The sequence below is a fragment of the Felis catus genome, chromosome A1 (assembly GCF_018350175.1).
Source record: "Felis catus isolate Fca126 chromosome A1, F.catus_Fca126_mat1.0, whole genome shotgun sequence".
NCBI lineage: Eukaryota > Metazoa > Chordata > Mammalia > Carnivora > Felidae > Felis > Felis catus.
Window position 1 is genome coordinate 107,400,993 of NC_058368.1, and position 21,517 is coordinate 107,422,509.

General features: G+C 35.8%; 1 long non-coding RNA gene and 1 pseudogene across 1 annotated transcript in view; both read left to right on the top strand.

Moving 5' to 3' along the window:
• LOC123385741 overlaps positions 1-21,517 on the top strand; it is a 527,360-nt gene that overhangs the window by 69,494 nt on the left and 436,349 nt on the right. Inside the window, exon 2 of the long non-coding RNA XR_006598700.1 lies at positions 913-980. This is a non-coding gene — a long non-coding RNA (uncharacterized LOC123385741). The remainder of the gene's footprint in view (positions 1-912; positions 981-21,517) is intronic.
• On the top strand, positions 6,973-9,292 carry LOC123385737 (annotated as a pseudogene).

Here is a 21,517-nt window from a genome sequence, read left to right on the forward strand (position 1 = left end):
ACACTAATCAGTCACAATTTTTCTTAATAACGTGCTCTTTTTCTTTTCATTCTCTTGTTGGAATATGCTGGTTTTGGTCTTTAATCATGTATAAATAGAATTAGTGTGAGAAGAAAATTTTCTCATATTTTAAAATAAGTTTTAATGAGCATTGAAATATTTCCACCTGTCACAATAGACCAATTAGACATGGTCATTTGTCTTAACTATTTTATTTCAACTATGCATGGAAGTACTAACAAAATTTAGACACAAATTGAAGTCATTAGGATTTAGGGATATACTAGAACTTTGGCCTTTATGAAACTTAATTAGCAAAATTAAATGATATAAAATCTGTGACTCTACAGAAGTACCAAATGCAAGGAATCCTGTAGACCTGTATATTCTGAATGTCTTAACTGTGACTAGATGCCTTTCTATTCATATCATTAAAGACTGGAAATAGATGTCATCCTTGTATTGTAATGACCTTTTTTCCTTAAGGAAAAACTCTCTATTAAAATAGTTATGTAAAAACTGAAGACAATTAAACAAAGCTTTAAAAAGTGATGGAATACTTTAGGAAATTAAGAGAAAGGAACAAACTAAATTCCAGGCTTAGTGGGATAAATTGTTTTGGGTTTCTCTTGTTGCTAGCCTAAAAAACTAAATTTGGGTGTTGTAGAGTTTTCCATCAGCTTACATATATGACACTGTTTTGCATCTGATATCATATTTGGGGGCAGTAACATTAACTGTATCAGGGTTGAAGAATATATTGGAAAAATAGAACACAGTTCTTGGGGTAAGCATTACACTGTCAAATAAATCAGTTAAAGAAAAAGATCTAATCTGTCAAATGTGAAAAAAACAAAATCATTATTCTTTATTGTCAGTTTTTTGTCAATTGATTGGTTCATTTAAATTCAGGCTAAAGAAGAAACAAATGAAAGAAAAGCTGCAGGAGCTGTAAAAGAATTTCCAACTCATCAGGAGAGGTAAGTGAATGCAATGAAAATAAATAATATCTTGAAAGAGAAAGAAATGGACACTTTTGCAGAGCCTGGGTGATGCTAAATAAAATTTACATTTTATAAAAGTGCAGTGTACAGCAAGATTTATAATTTACAAGTTGGGGGAAAGTAAAAAGAAGAGAAATACATATTATTGATGGCATCAGCTCCTAAGGAAAACGTCGGTGATGATTTTGGTGTGTATCCATGCATAGGCTGTGGTTTACCTACATAATCAAATTTTGTATGTGAATTTTTGTGCTAAGTTTTATTAATTTATCATTATAACAGTGTAAGATTTTCATGTTACTTTAAGTGTAATAAGCATCTTTAATTCCTGCACAGTACATCTTTTAGGATGTCCGCAAGGGTAATGTGGTCATTCTTTGATATTTAGATTTTTTTCTCATTACACAAAAATAAATAATGATAGATAGATAGATAGGATAAATTCATTAGAGGGTGCCTGGGTGACTCAGCTGGTTAAGTGTCCTGCTTCAGCTCAGGTCATGATCTCATGGTTTATGGATTTGAGCCCCATGTCGGGTTCTGTGTTGACAGCTCAGAGCCTGGTGCCTACTTCAAAGTCTGTGTCTCCCTCTCTTTCTGCCCTTCCCCCTTCTCTGCTCATGCTCGCGTGAGCGCGCGCTCTCTCAAAAATAAATAAATGTTAAAAATTAAATTCATTAGTGTAAATACCACAATGTTATGTTTCTTTTTTTAAAAAAAATGTAATGTTAATTTATTTTTGAGAGAGGGAAAGAGAGAGCACACGCATTAGCGAGCAACTGAGCGTGGGAGGAGGAGGGCAGAGAGAGAGGGAGATACAGAATCCAAAGTAGGTTCCAGGCTCTGAGCTGTCTGCACAGAGCCGGATAGATGCAGGGGCTCGACCTCAAACTCATGAACCATGAGACCATGACCTGAGCTGAAGTCAGATGCTTAACTGAATGAGGCACCCAGGTACCACCACATTTCTTGATATACTTGTTCCTTGGTGCTTTTGGAAGATGTGCCCTGTAATCACTAGTGAATGCAGGTACCTATATTGATATGCTATTTAATATTAGGATTTTTTATTCTTGGTTATTGGTATAAAAACTAAACCATCAGTGATCAGTTTCATGATTAGGTCACCAGGAGTATTTCCATCTTAAAATGTGTCATATTAAATTTCATCATTCATAAGTAGTCTATTCTCTGTTTTGTCCATCAGTCTATGGAGGAACACTCTCGACTTACACCTTTATACTTCTCAGTCACCTGTATTCTGAGACTTTTCCCTGGGAAACCTGAGTTTACTAATTTGACTAACCTTAACTTCCAATCTTGTTTCTAATTTACAGTAGATTATAATAATACTTGTTATTTATTCAGCTTCTAGTACTGCCCCAGGGCCTGTCAAGTCCATCCGGATAAATTCTTAATAACATGAAGTGGGACTCCTACAAATTCAAATATATATAGTTAAATCTTCCTATTTTCTTTCCCCAAAACAGAAAAAAGACAAAAAAGAAAATCATCCATTTTGATCTTTGTCTAACTTTAGCTTTGTTTTGTTTCATTCAACTCTTTCTAGAAAACATGCACCTACAATTACTAATAGAAGTAATACTCCTGCTTAAACATATTTTTAAAATTTTGATTTCTCCTTAGCCATCTTGGAAACTTTATTAGATGCCCCACCCCACCACCCTCACATACATATTAGGAGACAAGGAGACAAGGAAAGTCCTTTTGCTTAAGTGAAGAATCTCTAAAAGGTCATGTGTTCTCATAAGAAGAATTTTTATGGTGCCTTTGAAGTAAACATTCTGGTGAAGTACAAGGATCTTCAAGAAATAGTAGCAAACAGATCAGATTTCAGCATTAATAAAGCAGGGGTCAAAGTCTAATTGCATCTAAATTCAAATTTTACGAGTGGCACCAGTGACATTTCTTTGGCCTCTTCTGAAGGCAGTGGGTGTTGTTCAGATTGTTAGTTTTAATTTGTTCAGATGTGTTTTCATTACCAATTGGTACAGAGGTGGCAAAGGGAAATGATCTCTGGAGGAAGAACAAATGGTGAAATGTGTTTTTTGAGTCTCTTCCAGTGGCAACCAGTTTGATACCCCTTAGGAAATGTTTCTTGACAAAAATTATAAGAAAAATACCAACATTTGATTTCCAAATGTTTGACAAAATGGAAACCCTTTTGTTTGCCAGGAAAATAGAACCAATGGACCCTTTAATCTCAATATTTAATGGAGTTTTAAGAAAAGTTTATAAAGGAGAGAATATGTAAATTGTGCCCCAAATAGTCTGTAAAGTCAATCTAACTAACAGACACTCTGGGTTTGTCAAGATCTACATTATTTTTTTTTGAAGTTTGGGTTTTTTTTTTTAAATTTTCTATCTTTCCTGCCTTTTACTAACTCATTAAGTTTTCTTTGTTCTTTTCTCTTTATTCTGGTTGTTTGGAAATTAGGCATTTAAACATCTTTTGGTGGTTGGTAGAGATAAACACATTTTAAATATATTAATTTTGATATCAAGCTAGCCTGAAATTGTGCAATTTCCAAACAGTTCAATAAAATAAATTTAACACATGGAACTAAAATTACTGTCACCAATTTTTGGAGTCTTTTCTTTTTCCAAGAAAATGTTAATGAGAAAAGTGGCAGAAAGAAAAGTGACCACAACAATTGGCAGATTTAGTTATTTTTCTAGCTTTTAAAGTTTATTTTAAACACGAAAGGCGAAAATATAGGCCAAAAACAAGCACCACCCAACCAATAAAGCACATTTTAAAAAAATCCCAGTGACTTCAGTCCTCTGTTATTTTATTCATCTTGCCCCTTTTTCTTTCATTTCCTTCTCTATTACACTCACTAATAACAAATAAACAAGGTCTACTAACTGAATGTGATTCAAGATAAAGCTTTTTCCATAAATCATAAATCACTTAATATCATTCTGCAAAGTGCCTTTATTTGCTCTATTTAACATCTGACTAAGAATGTTCACTTTTATAAGTCTGATAAATATTTGGCACCAATAGAAAGCTATTTCATTTGAAATTTTATTGGATTTCACGTTAGCATTTCCTAGACCCTCATTTATCCAGTCAATCCGTAATTAATTAGTTCATTTCACTTGAGTCATCATAAACCCAGTTCTCTTGTTCCCAGTATACTTGATAAACCTTGAAGCTTTGCAGGTGAGTTATTCAGCGCTTACCGCCAGGGTGTTCACACAGTTCTGCTTTTTCTCCTGTCAGTGTGATATAAAATCTATCCATGGCCCTCTTTTGTTTTTAATACCATATTGGATGGTAATCCTTTGTGGTTAAAAAAAAGAAAGAAAGAAAAGAAAAAAGGACATTTCAAGATGCCATTATTAAGTCCACATGATGAATATTTACTGTTGTTGCTATTTAGATGTCTCAGAGGATATTCAAATTAATTTGATGTAGCATGGGGAGACTAGAAAACAACATCTTTAGTCTTGGAAAAAACATTGATTAAAATAACTAAAATCAAACACAAGCCAAAAAAGGGACAGAAAGGGTAACACTTTCTCACAAACTTGTTTTGGAAATTTCTACCAAAAAATTCTGACCATTAGTCAGCAGAGCAATGTTTTTCAGATTTTTTTGGATTCTTATATATTCACCCAATAAAATCATGCTTTTATTTGTTTTTGAAAGTTGGTACATGATGACAGATTTGTTCTTCTAGCAGGAACAGTATTTTCCTGGGTTTCATGCTCCTTCACTTCTTGTTACACTCATTTATAATTATCAGGGAAGCACAAGGTAAACGAATGTGACTTAAAAATTATAAGTTATAGGGGTGCCTGGGAGGTTGAGCATCTGACTCTTGATTTTAGCTCAGGTCATTATCCCAGGGTTATAGGATGGAACCCCACATCAGGCTCTGTGCTGGGCATGGAGCTTGCTTAGGGTATTCTCTCTCTTTCTTTTGCCCCTCTCTCCTGCTCATGCACTCTCACTCTAAAAAAAAAAAAAAAAAAGTATTAATTGGAAGGGCCTCCAAACTGATAGAAATGTTGAGCCACTGCCAAAAATGTAAATAAAATTGTGCCCCTGCTGCTTAAAATTCAGTGCAAATGTTAGAATGTTAGGCTTTGTTTTCAGTTATTGAATAAACATTGCCTGAATATGTAGAAAATCCTGTGCATACATTGGGAATAGAGAAATGAATAAGTCATGCATTCCATTCTCGAAGAGTTCAATGTAAATGTAGGGAAATATTCATCCAAGTTTTAGTCTAAGTTAGAAATTTGGTACCATACTTTTATAGTCCCTTTTATTTGCATAACTTCAATTTTACTTCCTGTAGAGCATCACAAATTAAACTGATTTCACCAACTGTTCTTCAGGCAACTAAATATTGTGATGGTCTTTTCCTGAACCCATCATCCATGGCCAGTTTTCTTTTAAATGTACAGTTGGAGTTACTCAAAATTGTACTTAATGATTATCTGATTGAGATGGCACATTGAAAATGTGGCATTACCATTTCTCCCTGTCTCCAAATTCCTTTTGAAATAACAACGAGTAACTAGAAAAAAAAAAGCTAACAGGAATAGTTGTTTTTTGAGGAACCTTCAGTTAACAGTAAAAACATGGTTTGGGATTGATAGGTAAATTTAAAACAAAGTCACTGGAGACCATGTACACAATGCACATACCTCCTGCTGAGATGAGGATTGGTTTTCCTGCTAGAAATTCCAGATGTGGAGTTAAGGGGAGAATGTAGGTGATCACAGACCTTCCTGTCAGGTGTTGGGTAGGACATGCCATTTACATTCTCAGAAACTCTCAGAATGGGAAATTTGACTCAAGCTTTATGATTCTCTGTATGTAAGAACATATATACACATAATAATTTAACTTCTTCCTTTAAGATTTAGATATAATTTATTCCTTTGCCTTGCCTTAATTGCTGTTAACTAGGACTTCTAGTACTTTGGTGAATGAGAGTGGTGTGGTATTCCTAGTCTTAGAGGAAAACTTTCAGTGTTTCACTGTTGACTATGATGTTAGCTGTGAGTTTGTGATATAGGACTTTTATTATGTTGAGTTATGTTCCATCTCTACCCAATTTGTTGACACTTTTTATTATGAAAGGAAGTTGTATTTTGTCAACTGCTTTTTCTGCATCTATTGAGGTGAACATGTGATTTTTAGATTTCATTTCATTAATGTGATATACCACATTATTGATTTGTGGATTTTGCATCCCAGATAAATCTCACTTGTCCATGGTGTATGATCCTTTTAATATGTTGTTGAGTTCATTTTGCTTAATTTTATTGTGAGTTTTTGTGTCTTTATTCATCTGGGATATTCACCTGTAGCTTTCTTTTCTTCTGCTGTCTTTGTCTGGTTTTGGTAATCTCAAGCCCAGGTGATACAGTAAACTAAGCAAAGTGGGCATTCACCTCACTGGGCATATGGGATAGAAGAAAACAAGTCACAGCCTAAGGTAATACCAAAATGAAAATAGAGAAAATAGTAAGAAAAGGCAGATGCATTTGGTGTTCTTCCCAGTATAAGTCATCCATTGTGTTAGCTATCTTAGAGGCCCCATTTTGAATGCCTACTCTCCATCTATTTATCTCAAAAAAAGTTCCACTTATACAGAGTCAATATTCATCCCTTTCATTATAAAGAATCCTGGTGGGTAAATTAGTTTCACAGTTATTTAAGCAATTCAAGTAACATACCTATGTCAGTTATTATAAATGTCTCTTTTTAAATCGTTTGATTCAGCTAAAACATTTTTGAGTCCATATGATACGACAAGCACTGATCTAGGCATGAGATACTCAGACATGAACAAACCAAACAAGGTGCTTGTCATCAAAGAGTTAAAATTTAGGCGCAGCAGTGGGGCAGGGGGGTGGGGGCACCGAGGCATGTCAGTTCACGGGGGCGCTCCTTCAATGGCAGCATGCAGCATCGGAACTCGGCCACAGGGGCGGGGAAGGAAAAGTGCGCCAGCGGTCTTGGCGCCCTCACCCCACCCAAGGGCTGTTACTGCCTCTGCTCACCCTCCCTCACCCTCCCTGGCTGGCGGGCTTCTGGTGTGGCGGTCTCTGATGGTGTCATCAAAGTGTTCAATGACATGAAGGTTCGTAAGTCCTCAACACCAGAGGAGGTAAAGAAGCGCAAGAAGGCGGTACCCTTCTGCCTGAGCGAGGACAAGAAAAACATCATCCTGGAGGAAAGCAAGTAGATCCTGGTGGGTGATGTAGGCCAGACTGTAGACGACCCCTACGCCACCTTTGTCAGGATGCTGCCAGACAAGGACTGCCACTATGCCCTCTATGATGCCACCTACGAGACCAAGGAGAACAGAAGGAGGACCTGGTGTTTTATCTCCTGGACACCTGAATGTGCACCCCTTAAGAGAAAAATGATTTATGTCAGATCCAAGGACGCCATCAAGAAGAAGCTGACGGGGATCAAGCATGAATTACAAGCATACTGCTACGAGGAGGTCAAGGACCGCTGCACCCTGGACGAGAAACTGGGGGCAGCGCCATCATCTCCCTGGAGGGCAAGCCTTTGTGAGCCCCCTCCAGCCCCCTGCCTGGAGCATCTGGCAGCCCCAGACCTGCCCGTGGGGGTTGCAGGCTGCCCCCTTCCTGCCAGACCCAAGGGGCTGGGGGGATCCCAGCAGGGGAAGGACAGTCCCTTCACCCCAGTTGCCAAACAGCCTCCTCACCCCCTGGACCTTCCTCCTACCTCCATCCCTGACAGTTCTGGACTTCCCAAACTGCTTTTAATCTTCTCATTCCTCTTGGGTTGAAGCAGACCAAGTTCCCCCCCCCCCAGGCACCCCAGTTTGGGGGGGGGCTGTATTTTTTTTAACGATACCCCAGTTCCCCACCTGTACCCCCCTTTTCCCATGCTGCCAACTTTTAACGGCAATAGTGACTGTGTTTGTCTGTTTAGTCCTGTGTATAAAAGGAATGTTGTGGAGATGACCCCTCCTTGCGCCACTGGTTCCCTTCCCTTTTGCCCCTGGTCTTCGCCACTGATGGAGGCAGGAGAGTAAGGGACCTTCAATTAAACACACACACACACACACACACACACACACACACACACACACACCAATAAAAAAAAAGTTAAAATTTAGAGGATACAAATGGTAAATAAGCAAAGAAATTTACATATTATGATAAAGTCTGGAAAAGATTAAAATTCAGGTGAGACGCTGAAGAGCAACGGAAATCACTTTTATGTGGGGTGATCAAAAGAGTCTGTGGCGATGTGAGGTTTAAGTTGAAATCTGAAGAAAATGACCAAACATATGAAAAGTTAGAAGGCAGAGCATTCCAAGGAGAGGAATAGTAAGCAATGGGGCCTGTTTATATGGGAAGGGTGAAGGAAGTGATCTTTAAGAAATTTAAATGAGGCCAGTGTGACTGGAGCATAATGAGAAAGGGTATGAATGATGTAAGGCCAGGTAGTGTACATATCAAGAAATGCCCTGTGGAACAATGTAGAGTGTGGATTATATTTCTTATCAGTGAGTTTCCATCGAAGGTTTTACCCAGAAGGTGGCATCATCTGGTTTTTATTTTTTTACAAGACCAGTATATCAGCTATGTGGAAAATGAGTTAAATAAGGGCAATGTAAAAGAAGGGAGACCAATGACTGGTTTGTGACAGTAGTCTGGACAAGAGTGATGGTGTCTTGGACCCACGTAGTGGGCTGATTCTTAGATTTTTGGTTTGAGCAACAGGGTAGATAGTGGTGGTATCTATTGAGATGGGAATACCAGGAATTAATAGTTTTAAGTAAGAGGTAACCCAGAGGTTAGTGTTTAATAAGTTAGGTTGAGATGTGTAACATGTTATATTTAAAGGTGCTGAAGATCTTGTCTTTTTTAGTTGGGAGATTCATGTTTGACCACAGTGATGAAAAAGTATGCTTACATAAGTTTACTGAAAATTCAAAAGTAATCAGCAAAAGTTTAGAAATAGGATTTATAATTTCCAGGTAGCGAAGAAGAGTTAAGAAAACCTTATCAGTATGACCAACAGCTAGGGAAGGTCAATGAAAACAAGAAAAAATAAATCATATTATAAACAAAGTGTCAGAATATATCTAGACATCTCAGTAATTATACTAGATCTAGTTACTTTGGTTGCTTATAAGTTTTTGCTATAATGTTTCATGCTAAAATGAGTATATAAATTTTGGTAAAAATTCATGAGTATTATATAGGAAAATTCCTAGCAGTGGCATTGTATGTCAGAATGTGCATTTTAGGTATGGCAGCTTATCAATTACATATCAGTTGTTCTTTAAGACAAACAACTTTTGTCTTCACTTATTTTCCTTATTGATTGTGTTTTCTATGTTACTGATTTCTGGTCTGATATTTATCCTTTCCTTTTTGTATGCTTATTTTGGATTTCATTTACACTTCTTTTTTGGGTTTGTTTTTGTTTATTAAGGTAGAAGCTGAAGCCATAGTTTTAGTATCTCTTTATATACAAATAGATATTTTATACTATAAATTTCCCTCTAAATCCTGCTTTAGTTCCATTACACAAATTTTGATGTGTTCCCTGTTCTCTTTTCATTAAAGATAGTTTCTCATTTCACTTGTAATACCTTCTTTGATCCATGGATTATTGAGAACTAAGTTTTCTTAGTTTCTGAATGTTTAGAGATATCCTTCTTTTATTGAAATTAAATCCATTTTTGTTAGTGACCATACTTTGTATGACTTGAATTATTTAAAATTGATTGAGACTTGGCTATTGTTTAACTGGTAAATATTCCATGTATAGTTAAATGCAAACTGTATTATTTTGTTGTTGGAGTATTCACCCTTCCTGATATTCTTTTGTTTGTTTGTTTATTTATTTTTGAGAGACAGAAACAGAGACAGAGTGTGAGCAGGGGAGGGGGAGAGAGAGAGAGAGAGAGAGACAGAGAGAGAGAGAGACAGAGAGAGAGAATGAATGAGAATGAATGAATGAATCCAAACCAGGCTCCAGGGTTTGAGCTGTCAGCACAGAGCCCAATGTGGGGCTCAAACTGATGGACTGTCAGATCACGACCTGAGCTGAAGTCACATGCCCACCCACTGAGCCACCAACACACCCCTCACCCTTCCTGATTTTCTATTCCATTAATCATTGAAAGTGGACTGTTAAAATCTCTGACATCTAAATATGTATTTGTCGATTTCTTCCTGCATTTTTATCAATTTCTGCTTCATGTGTTTTAAAGCTCTGTTATCAGATGCATAAATGTTCAAAATTATTTCCTCTTGATAAAGCAACCCCTTTATCATTATAAAATGACCTTCTTTTACCCAGATAATATTTTGCTCTGTAATCTACTTTGAGCGTAGACTCTAATCTGTGATTACTGCTAGCTTAACATTAAATATCTTTTTTAAAATGTTTATTTTTGAGAGAGAGTAAGAGAGAGAAAGCACACATGTGCAGGGGGAAGGGCAGAGAGAGAGAGAAAGAGGGAGACAGACAATCAGAAGCCATAAGCACAGAGCCCGATACAGGGCTTGAACTCATGAACTGTGGGATCATGACCTGAGCTGAAATTAAGAGTCGCATATTTAATCAACTGAGCCACCCAGGTGCCCCAACATTAAATTTATTTTACCATTGATTTTCTTTGTGGTATTATATTTAAAGAGTATTTCTTGGGCAGCATATAGTTGAGTGTCATCTTTTCATCCAATCTGACAATCCTTGCTCCCCCCCCCCCCATTTTTTCCCTTTAATCTTTTATTCCATTTTTAAAATTATAATTCCAGTGTAGTTAATATACAGTGTTATATTAGTTTCAGGTATACAGTACAGTGATTAAACAGATTAAACAGATCCATATATTTACTCAGTGCTCAGTAGGATAAGAGTACTCAATCCCTTTGAACTATCTCACCCATTCCCCCATCTGCTTGTTCTCTATAGTTGAGTCTGTTTTTTGCCTTATCTCTCACTCTTTTTTCCCTTTGTTCACTTGTTTCTTTTCTTAAATTCCATATTTGAGTGACATCATATAGGAGGTGTCTTTCTCTAACTGGCCTATTTCACTTAGCTTTATACTCTTTAGAACCATCCATGTTGTTGCAAATGATGAGGCTTCATTCTTTTTTATGGGTGAATAATATTACCTTATATATATAAACCACATCTTTTTTATCCATTCAACTTTGGATTGACACTTGGACTGCCTTAATAGTTTGGCTATCTTAAATAATGCTGCAGTAAATACAGAGCTGCTTGTATCCCTTTGAATTAGTGTTTTCATATTCTTTGGGTAAATACCCAGTAGTATGATTACTAGATCATAGGGTAGTTCTGTTTCTAATTTTTTGAGGAACCTCCAAACTTTTTACCAGAGTGGTTACACCAGTTTGCATTGTTATCAACAGTGCATGAGGGTTCCTGTTTCTCCACATCCTCATCAACAATTACTGTGTCTTGTGTTTTTGATTTTAGCCCTTCTGACAGATGTGAGGTGGTGTCTCACTACAGTTTTGATTTGCTTTCCCTGACAATGAGTTATGTTGAGCATCAACATCATAAGCATCATGTGTGTGTTGGCCATCTGGATGTCATCTTTGGAGAAATGTCTGTTCATGTCTTCTGCCCGTTTTTAAATCAGATTATTTGCTTTTTGGGCATTGAGTTGTATAATTTCTTTACATATGTTGGGTATGTTGTTTGCAAATGTCTTCTCCTATTACATAGGTTGTCTTAGTTTTGTTGGTTGTTACCTTTGCTGTGCACAAGCTTTTTATTTTGATATAGTCCCAATAGTTTACTTTTGCTTTTGTGTCCTTTGCCTCTGGATATATAACTAGAAAGATACTCCCTTTTTTTGTATGAAATTTATTGTCAAATTGGTTTCCATACAACACCCAGTGCTCATCCCAACAGGTGCCCTCCTCAGTGCCCATCACCCACTTAGAAAGATATTCTTACAGCAATGTCAGAGAAATTACTGGCTGTGCTTTCTTCTAGGTTTTTTTTTTTTTTATGGTTTCAGATATCACATTTAGTACCTTAATCTATTTTGAGTTTATTTTTGTGTATGGAGTGAGAAAGTGGTCTAGTTTCATTTTATTGCATGAAGAGGTCTGGTTTTCCCAGCATCATTTGTTGAAGACACTGTATTTTTCCCATTGCATATTCTTGCCTCTTTGGTTGAAGATTAATTGACCATATAATTGTGGGTTCATTTCTGGGTTTTCAGTTCTGTTCCATTGATTTGCATGTCTATTTTTGTGCCATTACCATACTGCTTTGGTTACTACAGCTTTGTAATATAACTTGAAGTCTGGAATTGTGATACCACCAGTTTTGTTTTTCTTTTTCAAGATTGCTTTGACTCTCCTTGGTTTTGTGGTTTCATATAAATTTTAGGATTGTTTGTTCTAGTTTTGTGAAAAATACTATTGGTATTTTGATAGGGATTGCATGAAATGTGTACATTGCTTTGGGTAGTGTAGACATTTTAACACTACCTATTCTTCCAAACCATGAACATGGAATGTTTTTCTATTTCTTTGTGATTGTCTTGAATTTTTTTCATCAGTGTTTTCATAGTTTACAGAATACAGGTCTTTCATTACTTTGATTAAGTTTATTTCTAGCTATTTTATTATTTGTGGTGCAGTTGTAAATGAGATTGATTTCTTAATTTCTCTTTCTAGTGCTTCATTATTAATATATAGAAATGCAACAGATTTCTCTACATTGATTTTGTATCTTATTACTTTACTGAATTTATTTATTGGTTCTAGAAGTTTATGGTGCAGTCTAGATTTTCTCTATATAGTAACATGTCATCTACATATAGTGAAAGTTTTACTTCTTCCCTAACAACTTGGATGCCATTTATTTATTTAGTTAGGTATCTGATTGCAGTGCTAGAATTTCCAGTACTATGTTGAAGAAAAGTGGTAAGAATGGGCATCCTTATTGTGTTCCCAGTTTTAGGGGAAAAGCTCTCAGTTTTTCACCATTGAGTATGATATTAGCTGTGAGTTTTTCATAAATGGCCTTCATCATGTTGAGCTATGTTCCCTGTACACCTACTTTATTGATGGTTTTTATCATGAATAGATGTTGTACTGTGTCAAATACATTTCTGCATTTATTAAAGTGATCGTATGGTTTTTATTTTTCTCTTATTGATGTGACATATGTCAATTGATTTGCAAGTATTAAACCACCTTTGTATCACTGGAATAAATCCCATTTGATCATGGTGAATGATTCTTTTCATGTATTGTATGATTTAGTTTTCTAATATATTGTGGATTTTGTATCTGTGTTCATCAGGGATATTGGCTTGTAGTTCTCTTTTTTTGTTGAGTTTTTGTCTCACTTTGGTATCAGGGTAATGCTGTCCTAATAAGATGAATTTGGAAGTTTTCCTTTCTCTTCTAGTTTTTAGAATAATTTGAGAAGAATAGACATTAATTCCCATTTAGATGTTTGGTAGAATTTACCTACGAAGCTGTCTGGTCCTGGACTTCTGTTTGTTGGGAGTTTTTTTTATTACTAATTGCATTTCCTTGCTGTTAATCCATCTGTTCAAATTTTCTTTCTTCCTGTTCCAGGAATGTATCAATTTCTTCTAGGTTGTCCAGCTTGTTGGCATATAATTTTTCATAATATTTTCTTACAATCATTTGTATTTCTGTGGTGTCAGTTATTTTATTTTATTTTATTTTTTTTGATAAATCTGGTTAGAGGTTTATCAATTTTGTTGATCTTTTCAAAGAACCAGCTCTTGGTTTCATTGATCTGTTCTATTGTTTTTTTAGTTTGTAGATCATTTATTTCTGCTCTAATCTTTATTATTTCCTTCTTTCTACTGGTTTTGTGTTTGTTGGTTCTTTTTTTAGTTCCTTAAGATGTAAGGTTAGGTTGTTTGACATTTTCTTGCTTTTTGAGATAGGGCTGTATTAGTATAAATTTCCCTCTTAGAATTGCCTCATCCCAGAGATTTTGTAGTGTTGTGTTTTCATTTTCATTTTTCTCCACGTAATTTTTGATATTCTTTGCTTTCTTGCTTGACCCATTCATTGTTTAGTGACATTTATTTATTTTTTAAATAGGCTCTTTACTTGTAGCCCAACATGAGGCTTGAACTTAGAACTCTGAGATCAAGACCTGAGCTGAGATCAAGAGTCAGATGCCTAACTGAATGAACCTCCCAATTGTCCCAAATAGCATGTTATTTAACCTTCATGTATTTGTGTTCTTTTCAGAATTTTTCTTGTGGTTGATTTCTAGTTTCATAGTGTTGTGGTCTGAAAAGATGTATTGTATGATTTGATCTTTATGACTTTTTTGAGACTTGTTTTGTGACCTTATACATGATCTGTTATGGAGAAGGTTCCACCGGAACCTTCCATTGAACACTGGAAGGTTCCATTGAACATTGGAAAGAATGTGGCAGTGCCTGAGTGGCTTAGTCCCTTAAGCGTCCAACTTTGGCTCAGGTCATGATCTCATGGTCTGTGGGTTCAAGCCCTGTGTCGGGCTCTGTGCTGACAGCTCAGAGCCTGAAGCCTGCTTCAGATTCTGTGTCTCCCTCTCTCTCTTCCCCTTGTGGTCTGTCTCTCTCTCTCTGTCTCTGTCTCTCTCTGTCTCTCTCTCTCTCAAAAATAAATAAACATTTTAAAAAATTTTTAAAAGAAAAGAATGTGTATTCTGGTGTTTTAGGATAAAATGTTCTGAATATATCTGTTACATCTATCTGGTCTAATGTGGTATTCAAAGTCACTCTTTCCATGTTGATTTCCTGTTTGTGTTAATTTATGGAAGTGGGGTATTAAAGTCCTGTGATATTATTGTATTACTATCTTGCTTCTGTGTTGGGTGCATAAATATTCACACATTACATCTTCTTGTTGGATTATCCCCTTTATTATTATTTGTTGTTCTTTTTTTGTCTCTTGTTACAGTCTTTGTTTTAAGGTCTATTTTGTCCAATTTAAGTATTGCTACCCTGGCTTTCTTTTGACATTCACTTGCATGGTAAGTGTTTCTCCATCTCTTCATTGTCAGTCTGCATGTGTCTTTAGGTTTGAAATGAGTCTGTCATAGGCAGCATATAGATAGGTCTTGTTTTCTTAACCATTCTGTCACCCTACATCTTTTGATTGGAGCATTTGGTTCATTTACATGCAAATTAATTATTGATAGGTATTTATTACCATTTTGTTACTGGTTTTGTAGTTGTTTTTGTAGTTCTTCTGTGACCTTTTCTTATGGTGTGCTGGCTTTCTTTAGTGATATACTTTGGTTCTTTATTATTCATCTTTTGTGTATCCATTACTGGTTCTTTAATTTGTAGTTACCATTAGGTTTGTACATAACAACTGCATATAGTAGTCTTTGTTAAGGATGGTCACTTAAGTTTGAACCCATTCTTTACTCCTCTTACCACCTTCCTCCCCACCCCAACATTTTAGGTATATGGTGTCCTAGTTTACATATTTTATTCTGTGAGTCCCTTGACTGATTTTTACAGATATACTTCTTTTTACTGCTTTTGTGTTTCCTACTTTTGTTACTCTTCTTTACAGTGTTTCCTTTCCACACGAAGAATCCCCTCCAGCATTTCCTGTAGGGCTAATTTAATAGTCATAAACTCCTTTAGCTTTTGTTTGTCCCAGAAACTCTTTAACTCTCCTTTTCTTCTGAATGATAGCTTTGCTGGGTAGAGTATTTATGACTGCACTTTTTTTTTTTTTCCTTTCAGCACTTTGAATCTATAATGTTGCTTCCTTTTAGTCTGCAAAGTTTCTGTTGAAAAATCTACTTATGGGGTTTCCTTTTGGGGTTTCTCTTGTATGTAACTGTCTTGTATGTAACAACATCTTGTTGTTTTTCAAATTCTCTATCATTGCTTTTTGCCATTTTAATTACTATGTGTCTTTGTGTGAAGCTCCTTGGGTTGATTTTGTTGGCGGATCCTGTGCTTCCTGGATCTGGATATCTGTTTCCTTCTTCAGATTACTGAAGTTTTTGGCTATTATTTCTTCAAATAAATTTTCTGCCCACTTTAATCTCTGTTTTTCTTCTAAGATTCCTATAATGGGAATATTAATATGCTTGATGAATCACTGAGTTACCTAAGTCTATTCTTATTTTGTATCTATTTTTTCTATTGTACTACCTGCTCAGCTTGATTACTTTCCATTAGTCTGTCCTCCAGGTCACTTACTCATTCCTCTGCTTCTTCCATCCTGCTATATATTCTATCTAGTATATTTTTACTTTCATTTATTGTGTCCTTCATCTCTGATTGGTTATTTTTTAATCTCCTTGTTCAGGGTCTCACTGATGTCTTCCACTCATCTCTCAAGTCCAGGGAGTATATTTATGATCATTATTTTAAATTCTCTATCAGACATACTATTTATATCCATTTCTTTTAGATCTCCTGTTGTGGCTTTGTCCTGTTTTTTCACTGAGGACTTATTCGTCTCCTCATTTCATCTAATTCTCTGCATCTGGTTCTTTGTGTTTGGAAATTCATCTATTTCTCCTGCTCATTATAGTAATAACCTTATGAAGAAGAGTTCTTGTAGTACACTGCAGTGCCATGTCCCCTGTTCACCAGAACCTGGTGCTTCAGGTTTTTTCCTATGTAAGTTGTATGTGCCCTGCTGTTATGTTCTGGCTGATTTTTCTTCCAGTCCACTCATCTGCAGTGGCTCTCTTTGCTTATTGTGAGCAATGTTTGATCCCTGGCTGGGATTGGTTACATAGTTTTAATAAGGTATGCACCAGTCTGCTTATAAAATAAGACCTTCCCCTCCTGCCACTTGGACCAGGGGTGCTTCGGCCCATCCACAGTGTGTGCCTGGGTGGGGTGCACAGTTTTAACAAGGTGTGGGTGGGGTTCAACAGGGCTCCCTGCTGGCACCAGACCAAGGCAGGTGAAATGTACAGGTGGAGAGACATTGTATTGGCAAGGTTTGTGTTAGTCTTCTGGTGGAGTGGACCAGCATTACCAGGACCAAGGCAAATGTGACTAGAAATGGAAGATCCCCAGAAGTTCATGGGTGACAGGGCTTGGTGTAAGCAAGTTAGGTAGTGTGTGTGGGTGCTGTGCTGCTTCCCGCAGGTGGCTCTGAATTTATGCTGCGAGTCAAGGGAGGGAAATGGTGACTGCCAGCTCCTTTGTTACTGGAGGAGTCTTCCTGTGAATCCTGACCCTCTAGGCACTCTGTGAGATGAGTAAATAATTCTCCCTCCCATGTGTTCCAGGCATTTTTCAAATTGCTGGTTGTATACTATATTTCTGCAGATTGTTTGTTGTGTTTTCTCTTTAAGGGCAGTCACTCAACTTCCCATCTCCCTTGGGACCCTCCCAGAACCAAGCTGGTTTATTTTTGAAATTCCAGGCTTTAAGTTCCATTGGTTGTAAGAACTCATGAAATTTGGCACCTCTTGCTTTCTTAGCCAAATTAGGGGGATTCATCTTCCCTGTGTGGGCTGCTTGGTGTGATAGTCTGTTTCTCTCACTTATCTGTGCCTACATGTCCCTCCCTTGTGTGGATACTGTGGTCCCTTTAGCTTACCACTGCATGTCTGCCCTTCCTACTGTCTTTGATGTGTCCTCTTCTCTACCTTTAGTTGTGGAGTTCTGTCAGTTTTCATGTAGTATTCTGGACTATTTATACTGATATGAATGTTATCTAGTTATATCTGTGGGACCAGGTGAAGTTAGGGTCCTCTTACTCAACCATCTTCCCAGCCTCCCATTCCCTGATAGTCCTTGCTTTTTGATGGTAATGATTAGATTAGTTATATTTCATGTGATTATTAATATGGTTAAGTTAAAATCTAGCATGCTACTAATCTACTATCATGCTGTTATTTCTGTTCTCTGCCTTCTTTGAATTAATTTTGTTAGTATTTTGTTTCTCTTCTTTGTTATTTTATTAGCTATAACTTTTTTGGTATTATGCTTATAGTTGTTTTGGGGTTATATAGTATCCATCATTGATATATCACAATCAGCCATCAAATAGATGTTATGCCACTTCATTTATGATGCATGGACCTTAAAACTGAATATATCCATCTCTCCTTGCCTGAATTTTGTACCTTCATTGTCATATATTTTTCTTCTCCATGTGTTCTAATTCCCTCAGTGCATTGTTATTCCTTTTACATTAAGCTGTCAGTAATCTTTCAAAAATATGTAAATAATAAGAATATATTCTATTGGTACCCATTGAGTTATTTCTGGTATTTTCTCTTACTTTGTGTAAATTCATATTTTCATTTGGTTATCATTTTCCTTCTGCTCTAAGGACATCTTTAAACATTTCTTTAATTGCAAGTCTTCTTGTGATAATTCTTTGAGATTTTGTGTGATTAAAAAAACCTCACTTTTTTCTTATCTTTTAAAAATATTTGCTGGAAATATAAATCTAGAGTGACAAGTATTCCCCCGTCCCACCTCAGTCCTTTAAGATGTTATTCTCTTGTCTTCTGGCTTGCCTTACTTCCAATGAGCAGTATGCTGTCATCTCTATTTCTTGTCATGTGTATATACTGTGTATTTTCCCTCTGGTTAATTGTAAGATTATTTCTTTACCTCTAGTTTTAAGCAGTTTAATTTAGATGTGCTTTGATGTAGTTTTGGTTCTTTTGCTTCTGGTGATTTAAGCTTTTTGGGTCTGTGTGGTTGGTAGTTTTAATTGAGATTGAAATTTTCAAGCATTATTTGTTCAGTACATGGTTTTTTCCTTCTCTTTCTACTTTTTCTTCATGAACTATGGGCACATATATATTAGGCAATTCAAACTTGTCCAACAGCTCACTCACACACTGTTCATGTATTTTTATTTTTCTATTTTATTTTGTACAGTTTTTTTTTTTTTTTTTTAGTTTTTAAGTTCACTAATCTTTTTGGCAGCAGTATCCAATTTGCTATTAATCATAGCCTGTGTGTGTGTGTGTGTGTGTGTGTGTGTGTGTGTATGTTTTATCTTTGATATTATTATTTTCATCTCTAAAAGTACAATTTGGGTCTTTTTAAAGAATACATATCTCTCATCTCTTTTTAATAAGTCATTATTTCCTATGGTTTTTTTTAAGTTATAAAGTACAGCTATAAACCTGTTTTAATGTTCCTGTCTACTAGTTTTATTATCTTTGTTATTACTCTGTCACTTTCTCTTGATTTATTTTTCTCCTTCTTATGTACCATATTTTCCTTCTTCCTTGTTTTTTTTTGCCAGTAATTTCTCATTGAATGGTAGGCATTGTGAATTTTAACTTTTTTGGTGCTGCATATTTTGTGCTATGTTTTTGTAATTGAGATTTATCACTTTGGCTGAAGCAAGACCATTGCTGTTTGTTTCCTCTCCTTTTTTTCCCCATGATGCTTTCTCTTTGTTCATATAGTGTCCTTGTACACCTGTGCTAATGAGTCCTCAACTGAAGACTTGAAACCTCTGTAGGTTTCCAGAGTTTCTGTTGGTGTAGCTCTCTTGTCTCTGGAATTCTACTATATATGTCATAGCTGTGTAGGACTCACAACTCTGTTACGTCACCTCAGGGAACCAAGACACTATTGGCTTCCCACTCTTTGTACATGAACTGGATTCTTTATCCAGGATGTAAATTCTGGCAGTTGTAGGCCTCAACTCATTTATTTCCTTCCTTTCAGGAATTACTGTCTTTCATTTCCTGATGTGTTATATATTGAAAACCATTCTTTTGTATATTGTGTTTCGGTTTTAACTTGTTTCTTATTTTTTGGTGAATCTGGATAGAAGTAGAAATTGTATGTTTTTATTTTGATTTAACTTGTTGGGTGCTCTGCAGCTGTGGCTTGTTTTTTCCTTCAGTTTCGAAATTTCTCCACCATTTCTTTTCCAGTCTTGTTGCTACCTATCTTCTATCCCTTTTTCTCTGCCATTCCAATTACACACATACATATATTGCAATTTTTCTTTCTATCTCCTGGGCCTTTTACTCTTTCTTCTGTATTTTTCTTTACTTTTTTTCTTTTCTTTTTAAAAAATCTTTCCATACTTATTGCTAGAAAATTTCTGTTGATTATTTCCAGTAAGTGAATAATTATTTTTATAATATGCTATTAAATCCATTTTTAGAGTTATCACTGTTGAGATTGTATTTTTCAGTTCTAGAATTTAGACTTTCTTTTCCAGTTTTCTCCTGTAAGCCTTATTTTATTTTCATCTTATCTCCTTGAACATTGTAACTACATTTATTTTAATTATAGGCTTTGTGCCTTAATTATCTGTATTCCATGAGCATTCATTTTTATTGTCTGTTGTTTCTCTTCTTTTATATTTATGTTGTTTTATTCCTCATAGTCCACTTTAATTTTGAATGGCAGTCACATATGTAGTATGAAAACAAAATGTAGAAATAATTTTAAGTTTTGGATGATGTTCTTCCTTCAGAGGAATGTATTTGCTTCTGACAGGTAGCTCAAGCAAGTCAAAGTCATAGAGCTAGTATGTTTCCACATTTATGCTTATTCCCATGTTAAATGACCTCAGCACAGAGAGTGGAGACATGTGAGGTGCCTCTTCTTATGTTCTGACTCTAATTTTGTTCCACTAGCATGCGGTTGTCAAAATCATACCTCAGCTTTTCAGCTTCTCAACCTCTTCTCAATTTAGCAAGTAGCATTTGGAGAAATGTAGCTCCAAATGCTGGACTCCCCTCACTGCCTTCTTTTGGGTCTAGGTTTCAAAATTTTTAGTGCCTTGTTGGGTCCCCAGTGCCTTCAGCAGTTACTTTTAATATTTTGTCCAGTTACTAGTTATTCTCTCTGGGACTATTGGTTTGAATTACCTTGCTTGTGATTATTAGAAGAGGAAGTTCCATTCTTACTCTCATTATATTAGTAAGTATCTGTAACCCTTTGATCAAGATAAAATTAATTTATAATTAAATATTTTCTGAAGTAAGTAAATTTTATTTGACCAGAAGTAAGAAATTACTCTAAATTCTTTAAGCTAGGGACATGAAGAAAATGTTATTGGAGAAATGATCAAAATTAGAGGTGATAATTGGCAATGGATATCCATAATTTTGAGTGGGGCTAAACTTTGTATAACAATGATTAATTTAGCAAATGTGGTTTTGACATACTAGTAAAAATAAGTTCACATCCCAGTTAATTGTTCACAGATATTCTGTTACTGTGCTTTTGGTAGTGATAGTTTGAGCCTGAGCTGAATCTAATGTAGTAGGTTATTTGTGTGTGTGTAGGTATGGTCAGTGTAAACTCTAGTAAGGGAAATTGGGAAAAATTAAAGCTTGGGAGAATGGTCAAAATCAAGAAGGTATAATGTAGAAAGATTACTTAAAATTTTATAATGGAAAAAAATTAAGTGTTTTATTAATTGAGGTTCATTAGGAAATATGAGTATGAACTAATGGCTCTAGTAAAAGTGTATTTTTCAGCATTGTCACCAAAGAGAACCAACAGAATGTA